Source organism: Mesoplodon mirus, assembly GCF_964341445.2.
Source record: "Mesoplodon mirus genome assembly, chromosome: 7".
In the NCBI taxonomy this organism is placed as follows: Eukaryota; Metazoa; Chordata; class Mammalia; order Artiodactyla; family Ziphiidae; genus Mesoplodon; species Mesoplodon mirus.
The window spans coordinates 4,124,751-4,134,197 of record NC_138983.1 but is presented as its reverse complement, the minus strand read 5'-3'; positions in this window follow the sequence as shown (position 1 = coordinate 4,134,197).

Here is a 9,447-nt window from a genome sequence, read left to right as displayed (position 1 = left end):
TTGCTTCTTATTCACGCTCTCAGCACCAGCCTTGCTGGTCACAGAGGAGAGATCATTTTGCACGTTAGGCTCTATCTGTCGGTTCCTCTTTACATTTCCTCCTGCTTTCAGCCGATGCCCTGCATCTTAGGAGGCAAAGTCTGGGCCTCGTCCATTCCGAAATGGTCACTACCCAGTGATGATCACACTGGCTATGTGTTTACGAGCGTTGTTTACCCTGTGGGACCCATTAAACTCTGCCTTAAAACACCAGCCTCCCACCCCTTTGTCTGCTGGAGTCATGTGAGAATTTAGCCTCCTCCTGAACTTGTACCTGGGATGCTCCTCCATGATGGGGAGGACCTCATGTGGCTACTGCCTGATGAACCACAGGGGGTCTGGCTCAGGTGTCCCAAGGACAGCAGGGGACCTAGGGGCCTGGAAAATGCCCTTGTATATTTTGGAGTTGTCTCTGGTTGGATTCTTTTTTCTGGTTTTAAGATAATATTTCTTCATAAGAGGATACAGTATATGGAAAGCACATGATAGAATATAGAAGGAAGGGAAAAAATCATCCCTGTCACCTCCCCAAGGCTCAGCTCCTTCCATGTTGTCATATGTCCTTCAAATCAACTATGTAAGTCCTACAGTTGAGCTAATGCAGTACTGTACATTTGTATCTTGCTTTGTTTCATTCTCTGAATATACCGTCCCTTATTATTGGGATGTTAATAATCCATTAATTAGTCCTTAATAATCCCTTAATCATCTACCATCCCTTTTTATTGGACATGAGCTTGTTTCTAGGGTGACTCTTGTAAGTTTCATATTTGGCAGTGATGTCATAGGTCTTCGCGCAAGCTGCAAATGTCCTCAGTCAAGGTGCCCTCCTCATCCTAGTTTTTGGTCTAACGCAACTGAAACCAATGCTGATGGATTTAAGCAGAAAAGGAAAACCAGATGGAGAAAACAGGCAGGAACAAGGGAGGTAAGGCAGCGTGAATCCCAACCAGACCATGCTCCGATCCTGTCTCAGGAGGGGCCCATACCGTCCCCAACACCAGAACTGCAGCACGACTGCCATAGCCCAGACCCTGTCACCAGACCCTGTGACCTCAGCCATTGCTACCCCTGAGCCTGGACGCCCTGCCAGTCCCACAGAAGAGATTTTCTACCTCCTCTGATTCTGACCATCACCAGTCCCCAATTCAGCTCATTATCGCCTCTGTGGCAGAGGAGACAAAGCAAAGGGCCACTGCGTGGACACACTCCAACTCCCTCACCACTCGGGGTGCGGTGATAAGCCTTCTGTTCCATGGTGAGTCAGCTGCCCTGGGGGCTCTGCAGGCCCAGACCTACCAGTCAAAAGAGAGAATAATCTTGGACATGCTTCCAGACTTTTCCCCTTCCTCCCTCTCAAGTCTGGAAGCTTGTTTAGGATTATTCTCTCTTTCGACAGGTTGAACCCCCTGGGTTACTCCTGGGATGTTAAAGGTACAGGTTTATTAGGTAAAAGTCAGAGCTGACACACCCTGGATGCCTTTCCGGGGTCTCGAGGAACGCCCCACCCTCACCCTGATCTTCACTGTGCATGCCTAATTAGGACACGTATGTATCCATGCTATTGAGTTTCTTAATGTCATGCAAAAAAAGCATTTCTGGTGCATATTTGCTTATGGTTCCATGCTTTAGGACCTCCCTGTGGATGCTGTAGGAGAAAAGGTGAAAGAGAGAGGGCAAGAGAAAGAAGGGCAAGGCAGGAGGTTTGAAACCACTGAGAAACCCTCTTTAGACCCATCCAGGTCTCTTCCTGGGTCCCAGAGAGCAAAAACCCCCAAGAGTGACCCTCCACCTGATTGCATAGTAAAGATGATCCCTGCCACACAGAGAAATGAAAACATAAATGTTCCGAACAGCATTATTCTCACAGTCCAAACACAGAAGCAACCCAGATGGATACATCAAATGTGGTACATCCATACAGTGAACTATCACTCAGCCACAAAAAGGACTGAAGTACTGATGTGTGCTACAAAACATAGACGAACCTTGGAAACACCACGCTAAATGAAAGAAGACACAGAAGAACCCATATCGGAGGATTCCATCTACAGGAAACCTCCCAAATGGCAAATCCATAGACACAGAGAACAGATGACTGGTTTCCTGGGGGTGAGGGGTTGAAGACAAGGGAGTGTCTGTTAATGGGTTTGGGGTTTCTTTGAGGGTGATGAAAACGTTCTAAAATTAAACAGTGATGATGGTTGCACAACTCTGCCAATATACTGAAAATCACTGACTTACACACTTTAAGTGGGTGAACTTCATGATGTGTAAATTATATCTCAATAAAGCTGTTTTAAAAATAGGTGAACGCTGCAATTTCTGGGGGCTTCATAATTCGCCTTTTCCCTTGGGTTTTAGAGTCAGAGCCGGAAGGATCCCAGTTCTGCCAGAGCTCATGAGGCTGTGGGCCTCGATTTCCTCGTCTGTAAAATGGGGATGAAGTGACGGTCCTCAGAGGTTGCTGTGAAAATGACCCAGTTGCTCTCTGTAAAGATGCTGTGCTGCTGTACAGGAAGAGGCCTGCGGGGTGCGTTCCTAACTTTCCTTTCTGCTCCCACCTTCCAGATTGCTTGACTCCCCCCTCCTCCCCCACTCCCCTGCATCACAATCACACCTTCCTTGCCACCATCCCTATCTTTCATCTCCTCTTTCCAAACAGCCTCTTTCTATGACCTTGACACTTACGTGGGAATGTGCTGGTGCAGTGGATTCTGAGCTTGGCCTCATCAGCCAGTAAGGGAAAGGCAGAGGAAGGGGTGGGTGAGGCCAGATTCCTCTTCCCAGAGAGCTCCTCTGACCTCACCCTCTTGGCCCCCCGACCCTGCTCTCTGCCCTCTGTGACCCTCAGTGGCTCCCTTCCTGCTGTTGTAATCCCAGTCTGGGAAGCGACAAAGGATCCCGAGACCTATTGTTTTCAATACCTCTAAAAGCACAGAGGAAACCATACATTCACCCAGGACAAAGCAATAAAAAGAAATTCTCAGATATTTTCCTCTGTGTCTGGAAGGATATCAACTCGGCATAACAACTTTGCTAATCTCACGTTGATTGAACTTATTGGCAGTTACAGAAGCTTTTGATTGAAAAACATGGGGAGATGAGTTGGTTGTGACTTAATGAAGGGGCTCCTTTTCATGCCTACAGTTTCCAGACTTATTGTGAGTCTTGGCTAATAATGGCCTCACTCCCTGTGTGCCTGGATTTACCCAAACTAACTCATTTAGCCTCCGTGAAAACTCTGTGAGGTCAACACTACCCTTACAGGGAATTAATTCCCTGGCGGTCCAGTGGTTAGGACTCCGTGCTTTCGCTGCCGAGGACGCGGGTTCAATCCCTGGTCAGAGAACTAAGATCCCGCAAGCCGAAAAACAAAACAAAACAAAAACAAACAGACAAACAAAAACACTATCCTTACAGCCAGCCCTCGTATCCATGGGTTCCCCATCATGGATTCAATCAACCATGGGTCAAAAAATAGTCCAAAAAAATTAAAATTCCAGAAAGTTCCAAAAAAGCAAAGCTTGAATTTGCCTCCAGACGGCAACTATTACCTAGCCCTGACAGTGTCGTTGGTATTATACGTAATCTAGAGATGATTTAAAGTATGCGGGAGGATGTGTGTAGGTTATAGGCAGACACTACACTTTTATAAATAAGGGACTTGAGCACCTTGGGATGGTGGCATCTGAGGGGGTTCTGGAACCAGTCCCTCATGGATACTGAGGTTGACTGTATCTCTATTTTCCCCCAATCTGCTCTAAAGCCTTCAGAGATTCTTTGCTTTTCAGCCAAGTGCATACCCTGCGCTTTCTCCTTTCAGGGTTTCGCTTATGCTGTTCAAACATCTGGAACATTCTCTCTTCCCTCTTTGCCTTCCTCATTCTCGGGTGAAGGCTTTCTCTTTACCCCTCCTTAAAATTCTAATTGCAATCGTGCTGCTCGTGATTTTTCCCTTTCTACCTCTGGAAAGGAGTGAACAGGACAGGGATAGTGGTTGCCTGCAGAAGGCACCTGCTGACTTGGCCATGAACTTGCATTAAAAAAGAAAAAAATTTCCAGGCATTATTTCTCAGGTCCCCAGTGGAAAGCCCTGGAAGACAGAGACCATAACTCAGTCATTTTTGGGCCCTGTCCCCCTGCCCCTAAATATCTAACAAGGCCTGACACAAAGCAAGACCTTATTTGATTGCCTACTTTAAGCTTTAAGACCTGTACCATCTTTCTCCCTCTTCCTACCTGTAGTGGGCTGAATGGTGGCCCCCAAGAGACATGGTCACCTCCTGACTGCCAGAGCCTGTGAATTCGACCTTATTTGGAAATAAGGTCTTTGCAGATGTAATCAAGTTAAGGATCTTCTTGGATTATCCAGGTGCGCCCTAAATCGGATGACGGGTGTCATAAGAGACAGAAGAGGACAAGACACACAGAGAAGAGACGGTCCTGTGAAGACGGGGGCAGACACTGGAGTGATATGGCCACAAGTCAAGGGACATGGGAGCCCCAGAAGCTGGAAGAGGCAGGAAGGGTCCTCCCCAGGGTCCTGCAGAGGGAGCAGAGCCCTGCCAACATCTTGATCTTGGACTCTGGCCTCCAGAACTGTGGGAGAATCCATTTCTGTTGTCTTAAGCCCCCCAGTTTGTGGTCCTCTGTTACAGCAGCCTTGGGAAACTCATACACCGCCTGACTCGCCAAAGGCCAAAGAAGGGTTGAGGCTTACGTTGGAGGGAGGAGCTCACCCATCTCACTCCACAGGAGCTCATGGAACATTTTTTTGCCTGTTGGCTGAGCTGCCGGCACTATGGTTGCGTTTTGCCCAGAAGCCTCCCAGCTGATGCTTCCAGCTTCCTCTTTGGGTTAGAAAGGCGATTAGACAACTTGGTCCAAAGGATCAAAGGACAGTGGATGACCAGGGTCCTGGGGGCACCGGGACGCCCTCCAGACTGGTGGCCCAGGAGCCCTCTCTCCCCAGAAACCTCCAGCTGTAGCTAAATGTTTAAACCAGCCTCCCCCTGCCCTTCCCGCCTTGCAGGGACCCTGAGGGCTGACTGTGCCCTGGCCATGGACTGACACCTTCAGCGGTTTCGGGCTCCATGGCTTCTTGACACTTCTGCCTCTTTGCTTCTGCCAGCGTCACTGACCCGCACGTTTGGTCAGTGTCACTTGTGATCGCCTCCCCCTTTTGTGAACAGGGTGACAGGCCCTGGGCCCCCCACCATCCAGAGACCTGGGCAGGGCCTCAGGCTGTCCCCTTCCCTTGACGCCCCAGAAATCCTTCCTTTTGTTTCTGACCCTCATCCTTGCCTTGACACTTGTGCCCTTAATTCATGCTCTTCCTTTTTTAATCAACCTTTTTACTCCCTTTGCATGTTGAGAAGGAAGAAGGGAAGATTAACGTGGTTAAACTTTTTTTTTAATGCGTGTTCTAGGATTTAAACCTCATGTCCACAGACAGCTCAGGAGAAGTCACCAAATAAAAGTGAATTTATAGACTATAAAGCCATTTTTAAATCCTCTTTCTGAATATAAACTGAAATGTTTAATTAATTCCACATACAGCATGCATCACACGGCCTTCATTCCGCACAAGAACAAATACATGAACAACGCCTCACACACATTACCGTAATTACTCGTCTCCACAGCCTTAGGAGACACACAGTCATGCCCGCTTTTCCAGATGGGAGAGAGATTTGTCCAAGGTTGCATGGCTACTGGCAGATGTAGGTCTGTGTGTGATACTCTTGTGCAGCCTCACAAATATGCTTGCAAACTTCCTGGCACCTTGAAAAGTGATTTGGTTTTGCATGAATCCTTGAAAAGTAGATTATCCTGATCCTCAGAAAAAGACACCTCAGGATTTAAAAAAATAGTATAGGCAGCTTTATGGACGTTTCCTATGCGCTAAGGACGTCATGGATTCTGTTTCCCCGTCTCACAGGGTATTGCACTGAGCCACCTACTGATTTGGAATAATCAGAAAAAGGAGAAGAAAGCCATCAGCCGGCTGCAGCTCCTCCTTTTCGCTTTCACTGCTGGGAAGGCAGAATGGTCATCGGTCCGGTTCGGTCACGTTCCTGACATGGACAGTCGCCCTATTGAGATACCAGCGGGGCCTGAGCACCCTTCCTGCCTGTCTTTACAAATGAGTGTGTCATTACTCCAGCAGTACTTCTACTTACTACGTAAAAGAGCAACCTCTATCTGTGCACCAGGAGTGGGCAGGTCGGGCGCACCCTGGGAGGTCCGCACGCGCTCCGAAGCTGGGGAGTGCTCGTCTCCTCTGAGCTTTACGGTAAGCGCGGCGCGCAGAGCGACCACGTGGCGGCTGAACCCAGGCCGGGCGGGAATGCGCGGAATGCGCGGCGCGGCTCCGGAGCCGAGGCTCAGGTTCCCGTGGCGCGCGCGCTCTCGCCTCCCCTCTCTCCCTAGCGGGGCCGCACCCCAGTCCCCAGCCCCGTGACCTCGGACTCCCAGGGCAGGCGATCCTACCTCGAGCACCCCGGCGGGGCGTGGGGACAGAGCGCGGCCTATCGGGCCCCTAGCACCCCGCACGCCCAGAACTCCCCAGCGGGTACAAACCCGTGTCCCGCCACCAGCCCCGACAGCGCGAGGCCGAGGGACCCAAGGGAAGGCGTGCAGGGCGTTAAGTACGCAACCCCTCTCCCCGCACCTGGAACCTTACCCCGACCCCCACGGCAAGAGTCGAGAACCCTGGAACTCATAGACTGCCCGCAACTAAGACCCCGGCCGTCCCCGCACTCATCCCCAAGGCCAATTCGAAGGATGGAAACGTTTTCGGGCATTTCAAAGGCGCAAAGAAGCGGGCTGGAACGCACGAGGACTCGGGGTCCTCCCCGTAGGCACTCTCCGGAAAAGGGCGAGGATGGGGGCGGGGGGGCGGGCAGTGACAAGTCCTGGAGGCGACGGAACGGGTGCAGCGGGACCCAACGAGGGTCTTAGCGAGGGTCCTCCTCGCGGAAGGTTTCCGAGGCCCCGCGGGCCTCCGCAGCGGCGCCCCGCTCCCGGGGCAGAGGCGGGGGCGGGGGGGTCTGCTCAGCCACGGGTAGGCTTGGCCACGGGAGACGCGGGAGGGGTATGGCCTCCTAGGTCATTATCCCCACCTCCCGCCCGATTCCTTCGCCTTGGTTGGAGGTGGTTGTCTATCTAATGAGCCTGGGCGCCCACTCCGCGACCCTTAGTTAGAGACCGCGCAGGGGCCTGAGCCAAGAGGCCAGGCAATTCCTAGTGGACTTTCATATTGCTCAGGGCATCAGGCGATGCGTTTTGAGGGAAGGAGATCAAGGAGTTAGAATCTTCTTTCATCCCCAAGAGTGCACCTTCTCCCTTGGGATCCCAGCGGCGTTGCGGGAGCCAGCACCCTCTCCCCCACCCCCGCACACACACCTGTTGGGGTTTGCTTTCATCTCCCGCGCCCACCTAGCCCACGGCCTTAAGAGCTGGGGGATGGGTGTCCCACCCTCGCAACCTGCCCGACCCAAGACTGGTGCGCAGGGGTCTGTGTGGCTGAAATTAATTGATCAGAGGCGGAAACGCACGTCCGGGGCTTGGGGCGGTGGGAGATGCGGCTGCCCCTGTTCCCAGCGTGTGAGTGTCCCGGGTGGGCCCGGGGCCAGAGTTTGCTCGGGCTCGTTCCGCAGCTTTGGGGGGCCGGGGATCCGCGCCGGGTAGCCGGGGCGGAGCTACCTCAGTACGTGGACCGCCACACGCCCCCCGAAAGCGAGCAGTGTGGGGGAAGTGGAGCCCGAGCGCCCCCGGAACCCCGCGGTCCGCATTCGGAAGCGTTTTCCAGAACGACTTAAGGGCTTAACAATGGAAAACTCGCGGAGCTGGAGCCAAGTCCTTTCAAGTCGCCGCCAGGTATGCGGCTGCAGGTGACCCCACCTGCATGCGCGCGTCCGCCCGCCGCCCAGTCCTCTCGGGGGAGGGCGGGTGCCGGAGGTCGAAGCCGGTGGAAGGTCTCCACTGGGCCCCGCACCCCCTCCCCAAAGCCCCCGGCCGGGCGGCGCGCAGCCGCGGTGCGTACTGAGGTCGGCGCCGCGGCGCGCGGGTTCCTGAATGAACGCGCTCCCTTCCCCCGCCTTGAATGAAGGTTCCCACAGCCAGGGACGGTGGCAAACGCGCCTGCCGCGGAATTCGCCCTCTCGGGGCCGGCGATCCTCCCCGGCCGCGGTCACCTCGGCGGGGGACCAGGGGGCGAGGAAAGTGGGAAGGTGATATAAGTTACTTTTGGACTTTCTTTCCAACCAGCGTGGTCTCCTTTCCAATTGGGCCACTGGCCCTTTGTTCCACAGGGTCCCCAAGAAATAGCGCAGAGCACTTTAAATGAGCCCAGAACGTGCAGTTCCTGCTTTGCGGTGGGTATTTTAAAGGCCGTGCAAAATTAAAACTTAAACAGTAAAGTTTTTTAACGTTGCTTTTCTCTCTGAAAAAAATAATTAAAATCAAAACTCTTTCCCCGCTCTCCTGGAAGCAGCCGCTCTCAAGGGCCCCGAGACTGTTGGCCCGCTCTGCGTCTCCGGGGAACGCAGATCTGGGCTCCCTGGGGTGGGGGCTGGGCGGCTAGCGCTCCCCGCCGGGCCCCAAATTCCAGCGCCTCCCCCGCGGGTTCCTGGACGGCTCTTCACGCTCGCCGGCCGGGCTTGCACTTTTGCGCCCGTCCCTGAGCGGGGAAATCAACGGAGTTCCTCGTCGAGATCTGCCCGGTCCGCCTAGTAACAGCGCCGCGCCCCCATTGGCTCATGCTAATTCCAGTTTCCTCTGTCTTTCTCCAGGGTTGGGGGAAGCTCCCTCCTGGACCCAGAACCCGTTCTGCCGGAGTGGGCGATCCTCTTTATGACCCGATGCCCCTCGCCGTCGCCAGCCTGCCTCGGCCCGGGCGCACGCGGGGCTCGGGTCCCCTAGCCCCCCGGGACAGAAGCAGCCCGGTGGTAGCACGCAGCCCCATAAATCATCCGGGCGGCCGCCCGGTCGGGATTTTATGAATGAAAAAGCAGCCCGGCTGCCCTCGTGCGCGGGCTGATGCTCCGAGGCTCCGGCGTGCCGGGGGCCAACGCGAGCGTGGGTGCCCAGGGAGGGGGACACGGCGGTGGGTGCTCCCTGGTCGGGCCACCCACTGCTCCCGAGGCGTGAGCCGGGGGTAATTACCCTCCTGGACCCGGAATATTAGTAACCCTAAATCTCGGCGGGGGAGGGGGCGCGGGAAGAATCAGCCCTGAAAAGGGCGGGGGGAGGTCCTTGTCCTGTGGCGTGCGCCCTTGCGAAGGGAAGGGGGCTTTTTAATCCGTTTTCTTTGAGCCTTTAACATTGGGGTATATGGTGGTTTGATGACACTAAACTATATTCAGAAGGAAGTTAATGAACAGTTTTCTTAATTTGGAGCAG